At 54.2% G+C, this 23031-nt stretch overlaps 1 protein-coding gene across 1 annotated transcript in view; it reads right to left on the reverse strand.

Annotated features, from left to right (window-relative positions):
• The window catches only part of FGF12 (fibroblast growth factor 12), a 286688-nt gene that overhangs the window by 126049 nt on the left and 137608 nt on the right, over positions 1-23031 (reverse strand). The gene's annotated exons all lie outside the window — the stretch shown is intronic.

Genomic DNA, 23031 nt, shown 5'->3' on the forward strand with positions numbered 1-23031 from the left:
CCGGGCCCCATCCCCGCCGGGGGGACGAGCAACCCGCCCCGCGAGCTCCCCCCCGCTCGGGGCGCGGCGGCCGGGCAAGGGGCGCTCCGCCTGCCCCTCCTAGGCGCGGCTGCCATGCATGAGCTGAGCTGCCAGTGCTCGGCCGGCCGCGGAGCGCGGGGCTGGTGCGCAGCCCGGGCCGGGCGCTGTCCCGCCGCCTTGTTGGAGCCGGTCCCGGCTCGGGGAGAGTCGCAGCCGCCTTCCGCTCCCTCTACGCAATCCTACGTGATCGAGGTGTGGATGAGAGAGGCGCCCGGCCGAGCCAGGGAACTGCAGCTCCGCCGCGGCTCCGGCCCCCCCTCGGCCGGCTGGGGCGGGGCCGGGGCGCGCCTCTCCCGTACGGTGAGCGAGCGCACCCCCATGCGGGGCCGAGCGCCCCACGCCGCAGCGGGCTGGAGGCAGCGCTCGCTTCGTGCCGGGCGGGGCCCCGGCCCCTCTGGGCCTGGCTGGTCAGAGCCCCCCTCCGTCCCGGATCGCGGGCTTGGGGGCGTCCGGGAAAGGGCAAGGCCAGCTCCAGCTAAGCCCCCCCGAGTCCTGCCCGGCTGGAACCAGAGCCGGGGGCAGGGCAGCATTTGTTGGGCTTTTAAGTCCAAAGGGGTCAGCAGCACCCAGAGGTGCAGACACATTGGCCTAGCACGGCCCCAGCCAACACCTCCGGGGAGATCCTGCTCTGGCTCCTTGGGCTCCCGGCAGGTCCAAGGCTTCAGCCACCTAGATGCCAGGCGGGATGGGGCATAGAATGCAGCCAGCTCTGGGGGGGGACAGGACCACCCCCAGCTCCAGTGCATTACACCCTGGGGGAGGCAAGGAGCACAGGGGCCAGGCCAACAAGAGGCCCATTTCCTTCACCCTCTTGGCAACTCCATCATTCCTTTCCAGCATCACGCCGACTGACTTCATGTCTTCCCATTCACAGAGCAGCGGCCTTAGCACTGCGCCCAGCTGCACTTCTAACACCAGCGTCTGCGGTCCCCACCTGCTGCTTAGACCACTAGCTCCATCATTCCCAGGGCATGTAAGTACTCCCCTGCCCCAGCTGTGAAACAGAGAGCATACTGACACCACTCCCTCGTGTCTAGCACTTGACATCTGCTGCACCCCAGAGAGGTACTGAATCTGAAGCGAAGCAGGGTGCCCCCCTTCCTTTTACTGGGCAAAGGGTACCCCAGGGCTGGTCTTGCCTCTACCACTTCTATTCTACCACCCGCATCTGATGAAACGGGTCTTTGCCCACGAAAGCTTATGCTACAATAAATCTGTTAGTTTATAAGGTGCGGATACAGACTAACTCAGCTACCCCTCTGATACCTCTACCACTGACTCACGGGTGGGTAAGATAGGCGGGTCAAACCTGTGTGTCCCACGTTAAGATACCAGTTAGACCGGGGTGGGCAATAATTTTTGCAGAGGGGCCACTCCACAAATTTTGGTAGTGGATGTGGGCCAGCTCTGCCCTCCCTCCCCAGAAGGGGTGGGGCTGAGGGCTACAGAGAGAGACAGACTTTTATGACACAGATTGGAAGCTGCAGTGCACATGTGACAATGTGTGTGTGGCACAGACTGGGTCTGTGTGCCAACTGCTGCTGGGTAAGTTTCTGAGTGAAACCACCCTCTGTCTCTTTAAGATAAATCCATCCTGCTCTGCACTCCTGAGTCACTGACCACCCAGTCTTCAGACTGAGCAGCTCTGCTGTGTCTACCTCTCCTGACTCCTGCTCTGCAGAGATGGGGTACGGGGCAGGAGAACACCCTGACTTCAGCACTAACCTCTTCCCTCCACACCCTCCCCCGCTGCACAGCTAGCAGGAGAACCCTAGGAGCAGCAGGGCTGCCAACGGAACAAGGTGCAAGGAGGGGCTGCTGAACGGTGCTGGAGAATGCACACTCTGCTCATTAGCTGAGCAGGCCAGAGAGACCTGCTTGGTGGGCCTGAGCTGGCCCCAAGCAGGATTTTGCCACCCCTGAGTTAGGCATTTAAATAAACCAAGTTCCACTGACTCAGGGCAAGCCCCTGGGACTTTGGGAAACCAGTTGTTATTTAACTGCCGGTACACAGGTGGCAGTGGCTAATTTCAGCTGCCCAACTCTCAACTTCTGCCTTGATCTCTAGGCCTCACTTCATGGGTGCACAGCACCCTGCAACTGAAAGTTTCCAGTCTGACTTACTGCATCAGTGGTGCTGGCTCTTGCAGGAGTGTTTTCCAACACACACCACTGAGCACTGCCAGTGCTGGACCCCAGCGCAGCTCCTTTTCGTTGTTAAATCCCCCCGAAAAGTATTCCAGAAACAGAAATGCTTCCTGAATGTCACCAGGTAAGCAATTCCTGTTGTTGCCACAGTGATGATGCACTACAATGGCCAGATTCCAGGTTCAGGTGACAACTGAAAAGGGTGTGTAGATTGTAAAGGCAGGTAGTGGGCACACTGACATGAAAGCATAAACGTAACGGTCACAACACTGGACAAAAGTGCCTCAGTGACTGGACTGATCATTAACAAGGGGAAGACCAAGACAATGAGGATCAACCAGTCCAACAACACCACCATCACACTGGGAGGGGATGACCTGGAAGATGTGGAGCAGATCACCTACTCAGGAAGTGTTATGGGCAGAGGTGGAGGAACAGACAGGGATATCGATGCCAGGACAAGGAAAGCAACAGCTGCATTCAAGACTCTCTGTCCCATATGGAGTTCACAAATATCTGTGAAGACAAAACCGGACCTTCAACATAAATGTGCACAGCATGCTCTTGTATGGACACGAGACCCGGTCTACAAAAAAGTCGTCAAATTGCAAGCCACAGACCTTCACAAAGAGTTGCCTGAGGTACAGCCTTTGCATCAAAGGGCAAGACTTGATCACAAATGAGGAGCTTTGGAACGGAGCAGGACAAGAGCCACTTGATATTCAAATCAGAAGAAAGCGGGGACGGCCAGGCCACACTCTCAGAAAACCACCACCCAGCACAGCCCAACAAACCCTCACATGGAACCCACAAGGCAAACACAAAAGGGGAAGACTTCAGACAATGTGGAGAAGATCTGCTGGGATTGAAGGAGAACAAGTGGGGTTCTCCTGGAGTCAGCTAGGAGCTTTGTCCCAAGAGGGCGTGGAGGAGACTTGCAGATGACCTATGTTCCACTCAAAGTACAAGGGTTTAAGTAACCGTAGTTGTGTATGGGGAGAGGGGAATGCAAGTGAGTCGTTTCCAGGTGGCTATGGAAGATTTCTGTAGCAAGGAATAGGTTTCTGCCAGGTTGGCAGGTGACTTTCTGGTACTGGTACAAACCGTCCCCTGTATAGCTCGGCACAGTTGGCTAAGGGTGGCGGTGTTGGTCTCCTGCTCATGACATACATGTGGTACTTGTGGGTGATACCAACTGCAAGGAAGTTCATGCTGCTGCCCAGGAAGATAGCCTCAGCCTAGGATAAGGCAGTTGCCTAGGGCCCTGTGCTCCCACCCAGCAGGCATTGCTGTCAGGGTGCCACCTTGGGCCCTGCAAACTCTTTGGCCGGGCCTGCATGAAGACATGCTGCCCCGGTTCCTACTTCTGCTCAGTGCCTTCCCCGTCCTGGGTTACGATGGCATAGGGAGAAATGCCAACCAAGAGAAGAGGCCCCTCGCATCCACCTATGGCTGCCTGCAATTGCAGTTTGGCTTTTCTTCCCAACTTCTAAACCCTGCCCCCCCACCCCCTTGGAGAGACCACCCATGCCAACAGAAGGTGATCAGGCCAGTGTGGATGGGGGGAAATCTGTAACATTCAGGAGGTACAAATGTTTGGCAGCTCTTCCAGTTTTTAATCCAATTTCCATGTCCCCATCCATACAAGTCTCTCTTTCTCTAGCCGCATTCATTCTCTCTGCTGGATGAATTCACTCAACATCGCACACTATTGCAGCACGCAGCACAGACACAGCATTTAAAAAAAAGAAACCTCTGCCGGCAGGTACGTATTGGCTAAACTGCCAACGGCTATCTAGAGCTGCATCTACTGAATACACCTTCCCGAGAAACCTATCAGATTTGTTCCTTTCTTCTGTCCACCTGCAAAGCCCGGCCTAGATCCTGCAAATCTCTGTGTGTTTCAGTCCCTGAGTTTTGGAACGATGGAGTTATTTGTCCTGTTTTGACAGCCAATTTTTGCTGGCGTAGTTAACTGCCTGTGTGCAGCAGCTCTGCCATAAAAGGTCCTAATCAGAGACAAACATACAGGTAACAGACTTTCACTGGCAATTTGCGTTGCTTCTAAACAAGAAAGGCACCACAAGGAAGAAGCATTTCTCCAAGATCTAGTTGCCTAAGTGGTCCGTTAAATAAAAACAGAACTTGTAAAACTATACATAATATAGTAAACCTCCGCTTTACACGACTGACATACACGTTCATTGTATTAATGTGGATGTCAAAATCCCAGGCCCCAGTTGCCCACTTCCCCCAGCTGTGGAAAGCTAGGGGGAAGATGTGGGGCTGCTCCTCTCAGCATTCTGCCACTGGCTCCAGGAAAGAAGATAACTGGTAACTCTTCTCCAGCTGGGGGAAGCCAGGGGGCTGCCGCTGCTGCGGGAAGGAGGGAGGGAAGCCCCTCAGCCCCAGGGAGCCAGGCACAGTACACAGCAGTGCCTAGTTAGTTTCCCGGCTCCCACAAGCAGCACAGAGTCAGGAAACTGACCAGGTGCTGCTGTGCCTGGCTCCGGAGGGCTCGGAGGACGAGAGAGGGGAAAAGAGGGGTGTGGTGGGGGGAAGTCCCCCAGCCCCCTGGCTTCCAGCTCCCTGCAGCTGAGCGAGAGCCTGGAAAGTGGCCATGGGCTTGGAGGAGAAGGGAGGGGTCCCCCTCCCCCGACTTATGTGAAATTTGAGTTACGTGGGGGTTGCCAGGAACGCAACCCCCGCATCACTCAGGGTTTTACTGCATCGCCATCCATCTTGCACAGCTCCTAGGGCCTGCATCTGGAAAAGTGGACAGCACCAGCAGCCTCCCAAGCAGCCACCGGGAAATATACTCACCACCTCTCAAGTCACATCCCAAGCACACAAGGTCCTCAGAGCCAGGGCTGCCCCCTTACATGCCTGCAAAGCACCATGCACCCCAATAGGGCTACATAGCAAGTGACCTGCCCATACTGTGAAAACCAAGCTAGAACCCACCCCAGTACTGCAGTGCCAGTCTGGTTGGCAGGATTGAGCAGCTATGCTGAGTGGGCTTGTGAATGACTGAGAAATTACTGGGACCCATTCTCGAGGGGAGAGAAGTCTGATCTCAGCTCCAATCTGGACAAAGCCCTTCCTCTTCAGGAATACCTGCTTCTGGGGACCACGACATGATATTCTCTGCCCCTACTTGCTCGTGATTATGTCGAAGGAAGTCTCCCCATTGTCTTCAATGAAAAGCAAGTGGGGTCCCGTTTGATCGGCTGGCCCGACCAGAGAGCTTTTTCCCAGAGGCGTGCACACTTGTTTTCCCCCTCGTCTGGACGGTTTCCCTCCGACGTGCGAGGATGAGCACTGCAAATGCTTAGGAATGGATGCATGCTCATTCCAGCTGAGGCAGAGAGAGGCTGTCTCTTGAGCAGTGTCCTGGTGTCATGAGGGACTCAGTTTGGATAGCCCTGTCACTCCCTGGGTATCTGCTTTGTAACTGCATCCGTGGATAGGGATGTGGATCTCCATAGCTCATTTTTGCTCAGATGGATGCAGATGCAGGTACAAAGTTTGGATCCATGCAGGGCTCTACACATTTGGGAACCACAGGCTCAAAGCTGCACACACTACCCAGCCTTAGGTCTGCTTCCCCGCCGGCAAGCAGGCTCCTCCAGTCTGCCAGTGAATGATGCGCTCACCAGGGCAAGTGTTTGCAAACTGGGCCCAATATCAGCATTTTGTTCGCTGGCTGCATGAGCCCTTGTGTCCTCCGTGCCAAGGCTAACAACGAAGTCAGGGCTTTGTGGTTTGGGGCAGAGGAGAGCCACAACTGCATTCTCTCACCTCCTCAACAGGGCAATCGAAGTAGGTCATCAGTGAGGTTACTGGCATCTTTCCTTAGCCTAGTGCCTTTGGGATTGCTAACAGATTACCCAGCGTGTTCTTCAGACAGGCTGTGCTCTGCGGATTCAGCCATTCGACGTAGCACTGATTTACTACACACACAGCCTTGACAAAACAGCCTTCCCTGCAACGCCACTGAAAATGAGTGCACCACAATTAAGATATTTGTAATTATAAAACAAATAACCTCATATCAATACCTTCCTGCTCTGTTTTACGATTACTGAGTCTAACTCACCGTTTCATAGCGGAGCAGCAACAAATCTCTCCCAGTAAGGATACACTGCTCAGTTTGAAGTCTATATTTAGTGACCCCTTTAGACTTTTAGCTAATTTCCACTCCACCTAAATTACATCAAAAGGCTGTATACTGTTAGGGCTGCTTATTAAACAGAATCTAGCCCATATCCACATTTCTTGGTAAGGTAGCTTCCCTTTGCTTGGCTGGAATAATTAAAATTCACATCACTTTTGCAATCCCCATTCTCTTTGCGTGGGTGGAGTCTGTTAAAACCTGCCCTACTATCCCAAAAGTAAAGGACCGACCATATCTTGCATGTTTTCTGCTCAGGCTTGTTTACAAATGCACAGTTTTGTATCCACATTTGGGTGGCAAACAAGAAAGCTCAGAGCCACTTAGGAATTTTGTTTTGAAAGATGAAACAGGACCTAAAACTGCACCAGGTAGGAAATCTGACGACTTTGCTGGCCTTTTTCTCTCACAGCTTATCTGACTTGTAAAGTGTCATATTAAAATTTCCTTAATCGACCCCCTCCCCCTCTTTTGGCTTCAAAGATTCAATTGAAACAAAATTTGCAGCTCAGTGCCAGAGTATTCATTGGCCTGCACATCTTTGAAAGCAACTCAGGCCTAAAGAGGATTCAGTGCGGGAATGAATTTGCCAGTGACATCAAGCAAACAGCATGTAAATAGTTGTGCTGAATGCAGCACAGAACCGTGAGGGAAAAGCCCAGCTATAAACCAAATCAGGCAGGAACAGGGAATGGCCTTCAGAGGAACAATGGGTTCTTTAAGAAAATGTTTTCTCCCTGACTAGAGCAGCTCTTATTTCTCTCCTGTGACTTTTCATGGCAATTAAAGAGGGGAAGAGAAAGCTTTCCCTCACGGAAAGGCAAACCTGGCGGCCTGGCAATGCAGCTCTCAAGGTGCATTTTCCTTTGAGGGAAGTCCCACAAATGTGTGTGAATGTGCTCGAGGGGCGGGTTGTTTATTTGCACGCACGGGATGGTGGCACCCATTAAAAGTGGGCAGGAACAAAGTTCTTCAAAACAGGATTTTTTTTTTTTAAATTTTACTCTACAAGCAAGGGCACAATTTGTAGAGTTCAACCCCCAGCAGCCCGAGGATACAGCTCTCAGAACAGCCATCCAGTCACCCGCATTGTGTCGGCAGAGCAGGGCCATCTACTCTCGGGTTCCTAGTATACACCAGTGCAGCTAATGCTGTTAGCAAGAGCAGGACTTGAACTCCGCCTGTCCCTTGGGCTTGCTCTGCCGGTGTCTCAGGTTCCACTGAGTTCTGCATACAAAGCCATGGAGAGGCAGGACAGCCAGCGCTCAAACCCCAGACTCCCTGGGTAGCCATGGTAAACTGCAGCCTCTCCCTGTGTTAGCTTCCCTACCACGGGCTGAGCTGCACAGCAGCCTTTGCAGATGCTGAGGGCTTAGATAACCCACACGCGTTTTAAATATCAGGGCCCAATGTGCAGCTGCCACGCCTGGGTGGGTTACGTGAGCTTGAGGCACAGAGTCCAGTGGTGTGAACCTAATGCAGCCTTAGTGCATGAGTCGCCCCACGGAGTGCAGTGGGACCACGGTACTAAAGCTACGTCAGGGGAGCAGGACTGGGCCCTGTGGCTCTGCCCATACAGTCAGAAAGAAGAAACATGGCAGTGCAAGTGCTGCATGGCAAATCCAAACCCCGGGGTTGTTTGCAAGCCAGACGACCAAGTTCCATAAAGCCAGAGCCTGGAAGGCAGCCCTGCCTCTCAAGCACACTGGCAGGGGGGCAGAAAGGGGCCAATGTCCTTATGCTGAATTAGGAGCCTGAGAGAGTAGAAGTCCCGGAGTCTGGGGTGCAGCCCAAGTCTGGCTGTCTACCCGGCCTTAGCCCTCTGAGCCTGATCATCACAGCCCAGACGGAAATGGAGGCCCACTCCCAGCAAAAGCTCTGTGCAGCCCCACTGCTGCTAAAACCAGCCAGGGAGCATGGGAGGGACATCCACTGCCTGCTCTTCTGGGACTGCGGCACTGGACTGAGATTAAATTTACTTAACCACTGCAGCTCTGGGGGGTCCATCTGAGGTGCAGCCCCAGGAAAGGAGCCAGACAGGGCTCTCCCCGGTGCATCCCACAGTCCTGTGGCTGAGGTGCTCTCTCCCAGCGGTACAGCAGGACTAGCAGAGGCCCTTTGCCCCTACGATCGGCACTATGGCGGGGCTGGAGGCAGCCAGATGCGAGCTTGCGCTGTCTTGCTTGCATCTCATGGTCCTACGATCCCAGAGCAGAGCAGACCCCTGTGCTCCCTCCCTGGTACTGCAGGGGCAGGAGGGCAGCAAGGTGCTGCCCTGAGATGCAGGAGGAGAAGGGAAGGTTCGAGGGCCTGCTACCCAGGCTGTGGTTTTACACAGAGTTTGTGTCAAGCTTCTCTCCCAGGAGATACTCATACAAGACCGCAGGGGCAGCACGCCTGCTCAGTCCTCCCCAGCTCCACTCTCTAGGGGTCAGAATTGGGCCCAGAGCATGTAATGTGCTCAGTGACACGTCTGTGATGTCTGGCCTTAAGATCCCCCCTGCCTGCTAGCTGAGTGGTGCTAAATATCACCAAGTTCCTTGGGGAGGGGACCCCAGCTTTCCTGCACCCTGCCCCCCCTCCCCCGAAATTAAAGCCCCAGGCCTACAGAGCTCACACCCTTAGTTGGGCTCTGGGTTGCAGAGAGACCTGGCAGGTGTGTAAGGAGGAAAGGAGCTGCCTGCTGCACCCAGACTGACACTCCAGCCCTTCCTCCAGGAGCACAAGAGCTGCTACTGTCTGGCAGCGCCAGGAGAAGCCGTTCCATTTCACGCCTGCAGCCAGCTGACATTGCTGAAAGTCAAATGGAGCCTTTGTGATTAGCTCTCAGAGAGGGGGAGGCCGAGCAGCCCGGCTGTGGGCCGGAGAATGCTCCGAAGGCCAGTGGATGGGGGAACCCAGCGCTGTCTCCCAGCAGGATGCAGTGGGTTTCCCTTGCACTGCAAGGATTCCGCTACTGGCAATGGGCTGGCTCGCCCTCTCCCGCCCACCACACCAGCAAGGGGAGGAAGAAAAACGCTGTGATCAAAGCCAAAAAATAAATCCCTTGTGGTCCTGACACGCTAGCGTCTCTCGCTGCATGTCGTGCGCTCAGAGCTGCCAAAGACAGCCCCGCAGCAGCCCTCCTCTCTCCTCAAGCAGACTGAGCCATGCGGGGTGGGGAGCGCAGGGCTTCTCCCTGGGGGAGCTGATGGGAAGGGGCATGGGTCTGACTACGGATTGCTCTCCTGCTGCAATTCAGCTCTGCAGAACAGGCACTATGGATACGTGAATATCACCCACAGGAGCGCTCTGAAGCTAAATACATCCAGGCTGCCTCTCGTTTAAACACTGGTTACTTCTCCCCAGGCAGTGGAGACCCGCTCACCGCTAAACCAAACTGCACACAAGATGCCATTTTCTAATGCTGCCGAAGTCTCCTAACACAGGGCCTGGGTCATTTCCTCAGCAGCCACTGGCCTGGGCACTGAACCTGCAAGTCCAGGTGACACCTGCGTGCCACGTCCCCAGGCCATCTCTCCCAGCTACACCTGCTTACACTGCCACATCCACAGATCAGCTCTGCCCTCCACCAGTAAAATCATTGTCACCCTTTTTGCCCCAGGCACTGGTGACATGCACACACCTACTGCTGTCCAGCTAACACATTCTCATGTCTTCCCCAGGGACCTAGAAGGAAAACGTAAAACCTTTGTTGATCAGTTTTGCAGAGCCTAGAAAGACCGGGGCAGTGGGCAATAAAGGTGGGGCCGGGTTGGGAAGCTGGGGGCATGCATCTAAGATTTGGTTTTATATAGCCAAATGTCAAGTCAGCCATCAGGTAGCAAAGAGCCAGCCCTCCAGCGAGGGCGTGTATTTGGACTGGGAGATAACCAGCTGAAGAGGCGCTCCCAGCGCATGCAGCTCTTGATGGAAGGGGGAATACTGAGCAGCGGGGAGGAGGGATTGCGTCTGTGTACAGCAATGGCGAGATTGTTGCTGGGGTAATGTCCAGTTCTGCTGTCGGGCCTGCAAGAAGGCTGGTGAAACACTGGGAAGGATTCCAACAGAGCTACAAGAACAGCTGATCTCTGGCAAAACCAGCCTTAGCAGAAGACACTTGAGCAGCTCTAAGAGAGGCCTGGATAAGGGGCAGGAAGCAGCCAGTGAGATTCTTCCAAAGAAGCGGGCTCTTTAGTCCACTGGACAACGGCAGCACAAGATCCACTGGCTGGAAGTTGGAGATAGAGAACTGTCCCTTCTCTGGGGTAATTAACCCCGGAACAACCTCCCAAAGGCCGGGACGGAGTCTCCATTGCACGATGTCCTTACATGACGAGTGGCCTTCTCGCCGAGCTGCTCACACTCCGCCCAAAGCTCTGGGTGGGATGCAGAAATCCTGGGGGAGTTTCTTGGTGAGAGTCATGCCGACAAGAGATGAGATGAGAAAGCTCCCTTGCCCCACTAGCCCAGACAGTGCTGATTAACCTCAGGTTAATAGACTTGAGGTGCCCCATAACCGTTAATGGCAGACTCACACTGTCTCCTCCAATTTGTACAGCTCCATCGCACCCCCTTCCCCCCATGACTTGTTGGCTCTTTTCTAGGCTCCTGAATAAGGGACGTGGGACCCTGCCTCTCCAGTGTTTGATGTTAATCATGCTCTGCTCTGCTTCTGCCTTCCTCTCCCTGCTGCAGGGACATCAGAGTCCGACCCCAGCCGCTTGCTCCAGGTACGTGAGCTGGGGGCTTTTGGAGCCCAGTTCTGACAGCCCCGATGCACTGGCAAACCCTGCTGTAGGGACAGGGACAACCCAGGGGCTTTCGCAAGCTAAGGGTCAGGCCTAGTCTGTGGCATGGGCACAGGAGTGTCATCTGCCACCACCCGGCTCTCCTTCCAAAGCCCACCCAGGGCTGGGGGACCTGCCAGGGCAGGACGACCGTGGCCCCATGCAGGGCTGCAGAGTCTGAACCCCTCATTTCTTGTAATTACTTTCCCCCAGTCATTCAGTGTTCCCAGTTAGCTGAGCCCAGCAGAGAGTCAGGTGCTGCCCAGCCAAGTAGCAGAGCGCCCACAGCCACCCACGGTGGCAGCCTGTGTTTCTACTGGTGGTGCACAGCCACACGTCTTGCTAGACGTAACCAAATTTATCCTGCACGCGGGTGGAAAAAATTAGAGGGACCCCTGACATCGTCCTCTGATGGTTGAACCTTAATACCTGACAGCTCTTTCATACTGCAGCAGTAACTGCCTTCCTCGGAGCCTCCATGCGCCGCTCAGGTCCCCTGAGAACTCCAAGTGTCTTTTTGCCCAGGCTTCTGGGATTCACAGGGCAGACCCTTCCCCCACGGCTACCCCAGTCATACTCTACTCTCTTGGCCCTGCTGAGGCCAGCCCTGGCTCCAGCGTCAGCAAGGAGAGCAACATTCACAGCTGTGACGTGGAATCCAGAGGGTCGAGCTTGGCTGGTCCTGGAGATTCGTAGCAGCACCTTCTTTACTTTAGATATGTTTTTAAAGCCAATTTAGTGACACCAGTACGAACCCCTGTTCCCAGTCAACTTCCTATACTGAAATCATAGTGTCCACACAGGTATTTGCACCAGTTCAATTAGACTTGTTTGAATGCACCTTTTAGGTTAAACCAATGCAACATTCCCATGTAGATGACAAGCCCCAGAATCTGGACTCCTGGGTCCTACTCATGGAAGATGTCAGGCATACTTCAGTACACAGGGCTAAAGTACACTCTTAACACAGGGAAATTCAAAGTTGGACTTTTTGGTCTTGCTGATGCTTGAATTCTGTGTGGTCTGACCATGCCATTCCCGCTGCTCTGGGCCATACTTCCTGGCTGGCCGAGTTCGCATCAATGTCATACAGGCCAGGGAGTCTCAGAAGGAGAGTAGAAGGGCATTGTAGTGGCCCCCATTGAGTATCAGTGGAATTAAGGGTGCCCAAATTGCATTCTTTATCGCCTTTGAAAACCCCAGTCAACAGCAGTTGGGTTCTACAGCAGTTAAATCGGGTTCCATAGCAATCAGTCCCATGCTAGGCCTACACTATGCTGAAAAGTTGATCTAAGATACGCAATTCCAGCTACGACAATTGCGTAGCTAGAATTGATGAATCCTTGATCGATTTTTCTGGCCAGTCACATAGGAGAGTTTCTCCCGTTGACCTCCTGCTATCAACCTCCCTTACTCCTCGCAAGGAGTACCAGGGCCACTGGTAGAGCGCTGATGGCTCGATTTAGTGCATCTCCACTCCCTGAAGGAGTCGATCTTCTGTTAAGCATAGATGTACCCTTAGCTCCTGTACACTGTGTGACATCATGAGAGCTCCATTACTGAATTCTACAGGGTGCTTAAAGCCGAAACCCCATAGCAACAGGCTCGCCATCTCTACCAGGGGGTTTCCATAGAGAAACAGCCCAGCTTAGGAGGTAAGCATCAAACATGCCTCCTTGGACAGTCTGTGTTTTACTCCTGATCTCATTATTTGCACTTCAGTGCATCCAACAACAACAAAAATTAACCCGATCACTTTTCTCTCAGCAGGTCGGCCGCTGGGTAGGATTTGTGAAGTCTTCTGGATATTGCTCCTCGTTTAACTACTTAGTGTGGTTGTGTCAACTTGCGCTTGGCTAAGATTTTCAATTTCATAGAAACAAATCATTCATAAAATTGAAGTCAAAGGAAAAATGCTCCCATAAACTACACAGTTTGAATGGGTGTTATTTATATTTAAAACAAACAATAATTCCTTGCAGTGCCTGAAATCCACTCTCTGCAGCACTGTGAAATTGACTTTTCAGAGATGCTCATTACCCATGGCCAGAGAACTGCAAACAGCGCATAGATATTGCCAGGAATAGTACTCTGGATTTTCAATATTCTCTCAATAACCTAAGGTGTTACTACTAACCTGAAGGCACTTAATTTGTATGCAATAGATTTTTAAACGGAGAGTACCCTCTAATTTCTTGAAATATTGTGGTATTTTACTTTGTCCCAGTACCATAAAATCATTTCATTGGGGGGTTAAAACAACAGCTATCTGATGTTTTCATTTAGTAGGTTGCTGAAAACAATTTTAAAACTGAACAAAATGAGAGGGTGTCTTTCTGTAAAAGTTTCTGTAATGCACTGAGAGGGCGAGTCAATCTGGCGCATCCCTTGTTACCGTCATTCAGAACATCCAACAACTTTTCCTAATTAAAAAGCCACTTGTGCAGATCTTTGCTGTCAGCTGTATGCACTCTGTAGAGACAGTGTCACAAGTTCAGTGTCCAGAGGTCATCTCTTCCTTGGTCACTGGGAAAGCATGTTAACGCTAAAGTTTCTTTAACCCTGCCAGATATTTCCAGACTGCTGGTCATAACGTAACCCCCGGGTTTTTCTACAGTGGGTGAGCTAGCTGGAGGAAGGACAGGCCTGGAGCTACCCAAAGAGCTGGGAGATTGGGACTGTATCCCTCTGGAATGACTGCAGGCAAATCCTTTGCACCAGCACTTTCAGAAGTGGCCTCTGAATGCCAGGAGCCCAGCTTGACAGTTACTAGAGAGAACCCTTTCCCTTGGTGTTTGCCAGCTGAGCCTGGCCTGCATACTCAGGGTGTATCTGAGCACCAGGATTTTGGGTCGGGATGTAACTTTCCCTGATTGGCAGAGGCCCTGACAGGTTTTTGCCTTCCCCTGCAGCATGGGGCAGAGGTCACAGGTTCACATTCATGTAAGTCGTGGAGCCTCTGTAACTAGAAGTTTGAATCATGATGTGAAGACTTCAGTGACTCAGCCAGACATTAGGGGTCTCAGAGGATCTGGGGATGAAGATCTGTGGCCTGCAATGTGCGGAATCTCAGAGTACATGATCCTGAGAAAGTCCCTGCAGTCATCAAAGTCGATACAGGCTTTGGGGCTGAGTTTCAAGGTAGCATCAGCCCCATCTGGCTTTGCACAGCCTTTCTGAAAACCAGGGCCTGCTCGTCAATGCTGGGCAGCCAAAACCTGGATCCTCTTTGGAATATTTTGTCCTTAACAGCCACACGCCTCAATTCACCCACCTGTAACTAAAAACCCAGTGCGAACACAGAGGTGACATGAGGCTGTGTGGAAGGCACTGAGGAAGTGCCAAGAGCAGCAGCCCAGGAGCTGGTTGTAGAATATCAGTCCCTTCTGTCCCCCTATAAACACAGTTCCTTTGAAAAAGTAAAAATCCAACTGGGACCAACATAGACCAGAGGGAAAAACTCTCAGCAGCAGCTTGAACCAATAACCACCGTGTGGCAGGCTCCATCAGGCCCCAGTGGTAGAGCATGGGAGCTCAGACTGCACTAGTACAGAATTTGCATCAGTGACACATGCAAAAGCCCAAGGGGCCATTTGTACAAACAGGACTCAGACAGACACTGATTAATCAAAACAGTCACAATAGCCGCACTGGGTCACCTGCAAATCTGCGTTAACATTTGGTTAAAAGCTCCCTAGTGTCAGGGGCCGGGGTGTGTGTGTTATTAACTCATCAGTAAATCCCATGCACATTCCTTTGCAATTCTGCACGGAAATTACACAGTGCTCCCTAACATGACTGAGAAATGAATTGCTGTTGTATAGGGGACAAGTGGAAGAGGGCTAGGAAGGGGTAAAAACTCATAATAACCCATGCACGATAAAGTCACCACTGTCCAGCCATAGCTGTCTAGTGTGACAAAATTTAAGGAAGCACCAACAGACAACTTATGTGTTTGGCTGCTTATGGCCGGTACTAGTCCCCTGTCTGACCCTCAAGTGCAGCTCAGTGAAATCCCTGGTCTCCGTTTCCAACATGTGGCAGCCGTTACAGTCCTTTTACAATGTCCTGTCGATGGCCGCTTCCTGTTAAAGCAGTACAAACCCTCTTTGTGTAAGCTGGCCCTATGCTAGACTGGTCACTCTCTGAGCAACTTCCTCTCTGGTTGTCGTGCACAAAGCCCAGCTTGGGAGGCAAACATTGCTGATCAACATGCAGATCACCCCCAAACGGCAAGCAAAGCACAAGATTTGAGAAGAGACCTGAAAGTAGATTTTAGCTCTGCCACTGACTCACTGTGTGACCTCTGGAAAGTCACTTGTCTTCAGGGCCCCAGCTTTCCCCATCCACCAAAGCAATGTAATTCTACCCACCCATCTCATGGGATAGGGGCTCAGCATATGTGGGCATGATTTTTATTTTGGGGACACTTAAAAAACCTATCCAGCCAACAGCTTCGGTGTAGATAAGGTGTTGTTTGTCTGCCGTTGTCCTGGCCGAGCCAGAGCTGAGTGTCAGGCCCAGAGGAAAAACAGAGACAGACAGACATTTAAAACCACGTATGGCTGCAGTTTACTCTTCTCCTAATGCCCCCTGGCTCAGGACACCTGGCAGCTGCCCCATCCACTGGGAAGCTGTCAGAGATGCTTCTGCAGCTCTGGTAGCAGGAGCCCAGTTGTGCATGCAAACACGGACATGACTCACTACAACAAGGGATCTGCATGGAGTGCAGGTCCCTGGAAGCAGCTGGACAAGACGAGTGCAAGAGAGGTGAGGTGCCAGCTGCAAGGCGGCACTCCCTTAGGCAGTGCAGAGGGGTAGGCTGAAGGCCCGAGTTTTCCCCAGTCACCCTGCTTCTGCCTGTGCAGCCATGGCCAGATGCCAGCTCGGTCCATGGAAAGACCAGGTTCGAGCCGACGAACAGAACCTCCTCAGTGCTCGGGGGCTGACGGCACTGTCCTGCCAATCCCTCCTGTCTGCAGGAGGCTCCAAATGACCCAGGGCTGGCCTGTTTCAAACTCTCCCACCTGCCCCGGCTCCTCTTCTCCCAAGTGCAATGCTGCAAACAGCTCCACGCAGACCCGGTCCAGGCATGCTCTGTCCCCACTGCAGACCTGCCCCAGGATTGCTTTGTGGGGCTGCGGTCGCTGTGAGCCACTGGACTGCAGCGCTAGCCATGGAGTCCTTTGCAAGCCACGCCCAGCAGAGAGCAGACACTGGACCAGCAGCCCGACGCAGGTAGAGGAACCCAGAGGAGGAAAGGGGCCTGACTTGGAGTGCTGGAGCACGCTGCAGGGGAGGGGAGGGCGTAAGCTTGGGCTCCTCCTGCCAAGGTGGGCAATTTTACCCCCCGCAAAATAGTAAATTCCCAGACCCGCACTTTGGAGGCACCGAGTTATTCGTATGTTAGCAAACAGCTGGGGCCCAACCCCCCGAACCAAACCTGCCACAACCGCTGCGAGAAGCACATCAAAACAAAGGACGTGAGGTTTGTTTCAAATCCACCTTTAAAACATTCTACTGTTGCCCCCAAAATGCTTCCGTTTTCCCTGTGGTGGGGAAAGAGCCCAAGACGCAGAAGGGAGACCCACGTGTCTCCAGGAAGGAACTGGCCAGGCCAGCTGCAGCTTCCCCAGGGAAAATGAAAGGACTGAACAGGCACAAGGGGGTTCCTGGGATTCCCTCTGCACTGAGCTGCTGCTGCCAGTTGGCTGGTCATAGCACCCACTGCTGGCTGCACCGAGGGCGACTCCTAGCCTGCACCCCCACCTGCCCGGTGCAGTGCGAGAAGGTTGCGCTCTGGGGACCAGAGGGCCTGTCTGTCAATCTCCCACCCACAGCTGTGGGGTCTGGACAACAACTGTAGCACAGTTCGGGCTGCTCCATGCATGGAATTTGCACCAGTTAACCTGTAGGGGAACGTGAGTTACACCAGTTCAACGTACGCAGGGGATGTACAGCAGCAAGCTAACTTGCTCTAAGCCGGGCTTACGTCGCTAGGAGACACCGGGAGGAAGGCAAACTGCTGGGACTCGACGTACGAACGCCACCCCTAGCGGGAGCAGCGCACCCATGCCTGCAGCCGGAAGCAGGTTACCTATGATTTTTGCCTGTCGCAACGTCCTTGCCCCAGCACTTCAGCCTGGTTCTCCCCAGGCGATTGGTGTCACCATTATTAATAGTTTTCAAAAGACCCACCCATTAGCAAAAGGCTCTGTTTGCACACTGGCCCATCCCTCATGCCTTTGAGTGCTCTGCGTGCCTCAGGACGTGCAATGCAGGTGATGGGAGCCAATGTCCCTCCAACTTCTTCCCTCCGCGAGCAGAAGAAATTTTGTTACGTGCACTGCGGCAGGAGCAGACGTGCCTCTCCAGTAGGAATAGATGCTGCCGGCTGGACAGAAGTCAAGAAATGAGATTCACATGCCACCCAGCCAATCAGCAGCGCGCCCAAAGGCCCCAGGCGGGCTGCTGGAGGCTTTCTTTACCTGGGCAGTCGCAGTAGGGCTGCTCGCAGAGCCACTGGCAGTGGATTGCGGCTTCTGGCCAGCAGGAGCTGCAGGAAGCGGAGCGGCCATGAGTGCCGGGGATAGGACTAGACGATCTCTCGAGATCCCTTCCAGCCCTACGCTTCTCTGAGTCGGCTGTTTGGTAAAGGGGTTGCACTGGTTTGGGGCGGAGGGTGATCCAGAACATGGGCAGGCCCTGAGAGGAGCGGGGAGGACTGTTCAGGAGCAGATGCCGGCATCCTTCCCCAGGCTGGCAGCACCCATGAAAAGCCTGCAAAGCTGCCAGCATCAGCCCGCCCTGGCAGCCTCCCCTAGGGCCTCTCTCTGCAGGAGGGCAGCTGGGCTGCTAGCTCCTCAGGGCACAATGTCCAGCTGGGAATACCCTGTCACTTCTGCAAGCGCATCTGGCCAGGAGCACCTCCTCACTGACCTACAGCAGCAGGCAGGGAGCGTACCACGCCCGCACAGGCATACACGCCAGGCGGGAAACAGCCCTTTCCTTGGGAGGGCCCCTACATCCGAGGTCCAATGCTGCCACCCTGTGGCAAGCCGGCCTCACTGCCATGGCCATCTGCTGCTGAAAGCGAAGAACTGCCTGGCGCCAGGACAGACGCTAGAGGCGGCGTATTCGGTTCAGCCCGGGTACCGCAGTGCTGATGGGCTCCTGCTGCACACCTGGGCCTTCCCCAGGCCGGGGCTCCAAGCCATGGGCCAGAGGAGCAACTGAGCCCTGAAGAGGGCAGCAAACTCCTTCCGTGTCGCTGGACCTGCACCCTGGCCAGGAAATCTGCTCCGCCCACTGCAGCCTCGGGCCCCACACAGCAAAGGTGGAAGCTACAAGCTCCCAACTAATGACTTGTTCCCAGGGGGGCTCATTTTGCTCATTCCCAGGGCTTGCTGCTATCGGGTCAAGCAGGAACCTTCTCCCCAACATCCATCCATCGCTGGGCCTGCAGCGAGGCACTCGGCCACCCCTCCTGACCCAGTGCTTGGCGCTCCAGGGACGCGGAGCTGGTTTCAGATAGGAGAGTGGAGGGATGAGCAGAGCCCAGGCCTGGGCGTTGTGCAGGAGATCGACGTGGAGCAAGAGAGGCCAGGTCTCCCCCTGAAACCGCCTGTGTTGAATCAGCTCCAGGCCTGGGCCTGCGTGCAGCAAAGCAACCCTGCAGACAGGCTGCCTTGAAAAGGGACGTGGGAGCCAGCGCCAGGCCCAGCACTGCCTGACCCTGCTGGCTCCATGCAGGTCGGCCCCACCAGCTGACATAAGGGCAGCCTGGAGTGAGCCTGCCACGGCCCCTGTGGGGCAGTGTGTGTGCAAGCCAGCAGGAGCAGTCTGTGCTGGGCTTTCCCAGGGCGCGGCTGGGAGCCAGCCCTCTCTTCAGGCAAGAGCCCTGTTGCTTCCCTTGCGCGTCAGCAGCGGGCAGTGCAGGCTGCTGATCTGCTCAGCGAACTTGAACTCCGGGGGGGGAGGGTCTTCCTCAGCTCCTTCCTCTGCTTCTCTGGGTTCACTGCCTCTTGGCCGCTGCTGGCTGTGTGTGAGCAGCCGCGGCTCCTAGCAGGGCGACACCCCCCACACCCGCTGCAGAGCGTGTGTCCAGCATGTCCAATAGCCCTCAGGGCCTGCACAGACTCCTGCTGCTACCAACAGAATGGGGCTCAGCTCTGCCCCCCTTGCAGACTTTTTCCTCCCGGTCCCAGGGATCCTGACGGGGTCTGTGCATCTGGGCACACACCCCGGTTCCTCTGGCTGTGACGCTGCCCTCTTCCAGCACCCCAGTCCTGCACAGCCGTGCCACTTGGTTCCTTGCAGGCACTGGCAGCAGCTGCCTGTGCTGAAGGGGAGGTGAGAGTTTTGCACAGGCTAAGGGTGAAGGCTCGCATGGACAGGCGGGAGCAGGAGCCCTGGGCTCAGCCACAGAGATGAGCACCGTTGGTTGTGGCAGAGCCCACTGGCTTTGCCAATGGGGACAGCACCTGACCAGGCTCCTAGAATCCTTCGAGGGGTCACCGGCCGTGCGGACAAGCATGACCTGGTGGTCCCGGTGAGTGGGACTTTCAGGACGCCTGTGATTCTCCATTTGCCAGGCTGGTCCGTCTTGTGACATTGAACCAGAGGCTGACCCCTAGTTCGCAGCCCTCTGGGCCTGCTCCCTCCCGCTGGCTGCATGGTGAGAGCTGCTCGCTGTCTGGAAGGCTCCCCTGTCCAGGCCCCACTTCTCTCATTGCTCTGCTCTCTGGGCCAGCTGGCACCCCCAGCCCTGCTGCATGGCACCTTCCACGGGGGGCCCTGAGAGTTTCTCACCTACGGACTCCAAGCACCGAGGGGCAAGCGCTCCTCGCTCCAACAAAGGCGGGACTCCTGTGTCATGTGCCGGCCTCCTGCAGCACCTGGAGCCCTCCCGCTGTCCCAGAGCAGAGCCCCCTGTGAGCTGAGCACTTGGGCAGCTGCCTACGAGTGATCCAGCTGCCACGCAGCTGATTAGCAGAGCACCCACAGCTCAGTTGTGTTTCTACTCTGGTGTACACCTGCACAGGCCTCAGTGCACGGAACAGAATGTGTTCTGCCCAGGGATGCAAACAGTTAGCGGGAACGCTGCCCCGGAGCCTTGCCTGCCGCCCTGCAGGAGCTTGCCCTGGTGTGGCTACGATTTGCTGAGGGGCTGAGCACCCTTGAAATCAGCGGGGAGGGCACTCAGCGTGTCACAGAAGTGGGCCCAAGGCCACACCATGTAACACCTGCCATTCCCCAGAAGTACCAGTGCTCGCCCAGATAGTCAACACAGGAGCAGCTGGTCTGAGCCCAGGGGGGCTGGATGCAACCATGACCCCACCCCACAGGGCTCTGACCGCATGAACCAAGCCCCTTCCCTGCCACGTGTACGGACGGCAACGTTGGCAGCACCTGGCTCTTGCCACGCTGTGGCTGCCAGCCACACCTGAAAGGCACGTTCAGTGTTCACGGGGGTGAGGGGAGTGTGTCTGTGGACACACAGGGCAGCATTATGAGGCACAGAGAGCACCAGCCCTTAGAAAACCCCCAGAGTCTCCCTCACACCCTGCAGCTCTCCTCTCCCTTCGCTGGCAGCAAACGGGCGCCCTCTGGTGCCCAGAGCCACACACAGTCCAGCAAAGCACTGGCCTTCAACAGGACCTGCCCTAGAAACACGAGCGGCAGTGCTGGCTGTGCAGCGGACGGGGGCAATGGTGTATGCACAGCGGGACGCTGCTGTGGGGTCTCTCAGGGGAGGTGAACCGGGGACTGTTTCTGTTGCAGTCTGCGACTGCGCCCAGGAAAGGACATGAGCATCTCACGGAGCACCTGGCCTTGCTTGGAGGGATGGTCACACCTTCCAGTGGCAGATCAAAACGCAGATGGAGGAATCACACTCCATTACAGCAGCTTCTCCCCCGCAGAGCTTTGGGTGTCTTTGTGCCCAGGGAACTGGGTCCAGGCCCTGGCTGGCTGGCAGAGACAGTGTGAATGTGGCCCTGCAGCTGCTCCTTTGTGACAGCTCTTCAGACCCCTCTGAGATGACTGGGGAGGGGTGACCACAGAGCAGCTGTGCTAACCTGCTTTCCTCTGGCAGCTGGAGTTTCCCAGTGGTGTGGGGTAAAGCTCAGAAAGCTGGTGCTGTACTTAGCCAGGCTTTCCCCTCCACACTGGGGCTGAGCTCCTACTGACAACCAAAGAGAAGGTCAGTCACTTACAGCACTTGCCACGGTGGGACGGAAATGCACATGCCCCAGGTATTTCAATGGCTGTTCCCCTTGGCTGCTCCCGGCCAGCTGGGTTTTACGCCAAGAAAGAGCATTAAAGTGCAAACCCCAGTACAGAGAGCTGCTACTGTGTGCAAAGGTCTCTGACTTGCATTTAAACAGGACCAAACCCAGGCTGCTGCACCTGAGGTTTCCCTCCCCGGCTGCTGAAAGTGCAGCCAGCAACAGGCCTGAACAAGCTGGGGAAACAGGTTCAGCCCTTCCACCCGCAGAAGAGGAGCTGGGACACTGGGCCTATGCTGGCCTAGGAAAGAGACAGGGACTCTGTGGGTTTGATGAGCCTTCGCTAAGTCTGGTTCCAGCAGAGCTCAGTGAGGTTTGTGGAAGGGACTTTTTGAGGTCATGCAGCCCAGCCCAGCCCAGCCCAGCCCACCCTGCTCCGGGAGCTGTTTCGGCAGCTCACGGGTTTTTTCCCATCAAATCACTGAAATTTTCCAGAGAGTTCAAGTTGAGATGCTTAAGTAGCTACTGTTGCCATCCAACGTGCAGAAGCAGAGCATCCCTAGCCTAGATCCAACAGCTGATGTTATAGAACACAAAGTTCCTAGGGGCCTGCCCCATCCGCTTTCATGCTACAGGAGTCGGCCTTTGCACTGGGGCTGGGTCACCGAGTCTCGGACAGAGTCAGTGCTGGGCACACAAACAGGCAGGGGTGGGTGTGCAAGAGAAGTCACACTCACACTCCTCATATCCAGAGACGATCATTCAAAGCCACGTACATCAGCTTGGTGGGACAGTGGAGACACACTCACACAGCTGAAACCAGTGCTAACTCTTCAGCTGGCTATACAAAAACTGCTCAACCTGTGTGAATCATGCTTCAAGGCAGCTGCCTTCCCCTTTCCTGGATTTCAAGAGCCTTCAGAAATTCTTACTAACTCTGCACTCACTGGGTGTTTGTATTCTGGGATTAGGTAGAACATTTTTGCCCCAGGTGAAATTTAACCAAAATAAGCTCTGATCAAAACGGAGCAACAGAAAATCCCCCAACCGCATCACAAGAGGAATGCGACAATTCTGAAATGGAATAGGGAAAATTCCAGTTAAGAATGACTTCTGCTTTCAATCGCTAATTAGAACAATCACATTTTAAGTGGCAAAAAGTGGTATCAGAATGAAGGCCTCTGTGTGTCTTTTGTAATTAGTTGTAAAAAAGTTTTGTTCCTATTGGGTATGTCTACACGGCAGCCTCATTTCAAAATCAGCTATTCTGGAAGAGCTATTTAGAAATAACACTGCTGCACACAAAAATGCATTTCGAAATAGCACTTGGCTATTTCAAAATACAACCTGTACACATAGGCTATGTCTACACTAGCCCCAAACTTCGAAATGGCCATTTGTGTGGCCATTTCGAAGTTTGGGGCTAGTGTAGACACGGCTATAGAGAGTCTACTTTGAAATAGAGACATTGGACACATTCTGGCTTATTGTGAAATCGACTCTATTCCCTGTCTTAACTGCACCTATTTTGAAATAGGTGCTATTCCTTGTAGAATGAGGTTTACCATTTTTGAAATTATTTCAAAATAGTGGTTGGTTTGCGTAGACACTTGCATAGTTATTTTGAAAT

This window comes from Carettochelys insculpta, chromosome 10 (assembly GCF_033958435.1).
Source record: "Carettochelys insculpta isolate YL-2023 chromosome 10, ASM3395843v1, whole genome shotgun sequence".
NCBI classification, from domain to species: Eukaryota; Metazoa; Chordata; order Testudines; family Carettochelyidae; genus Carettochelys; species Carettochelys insculpta.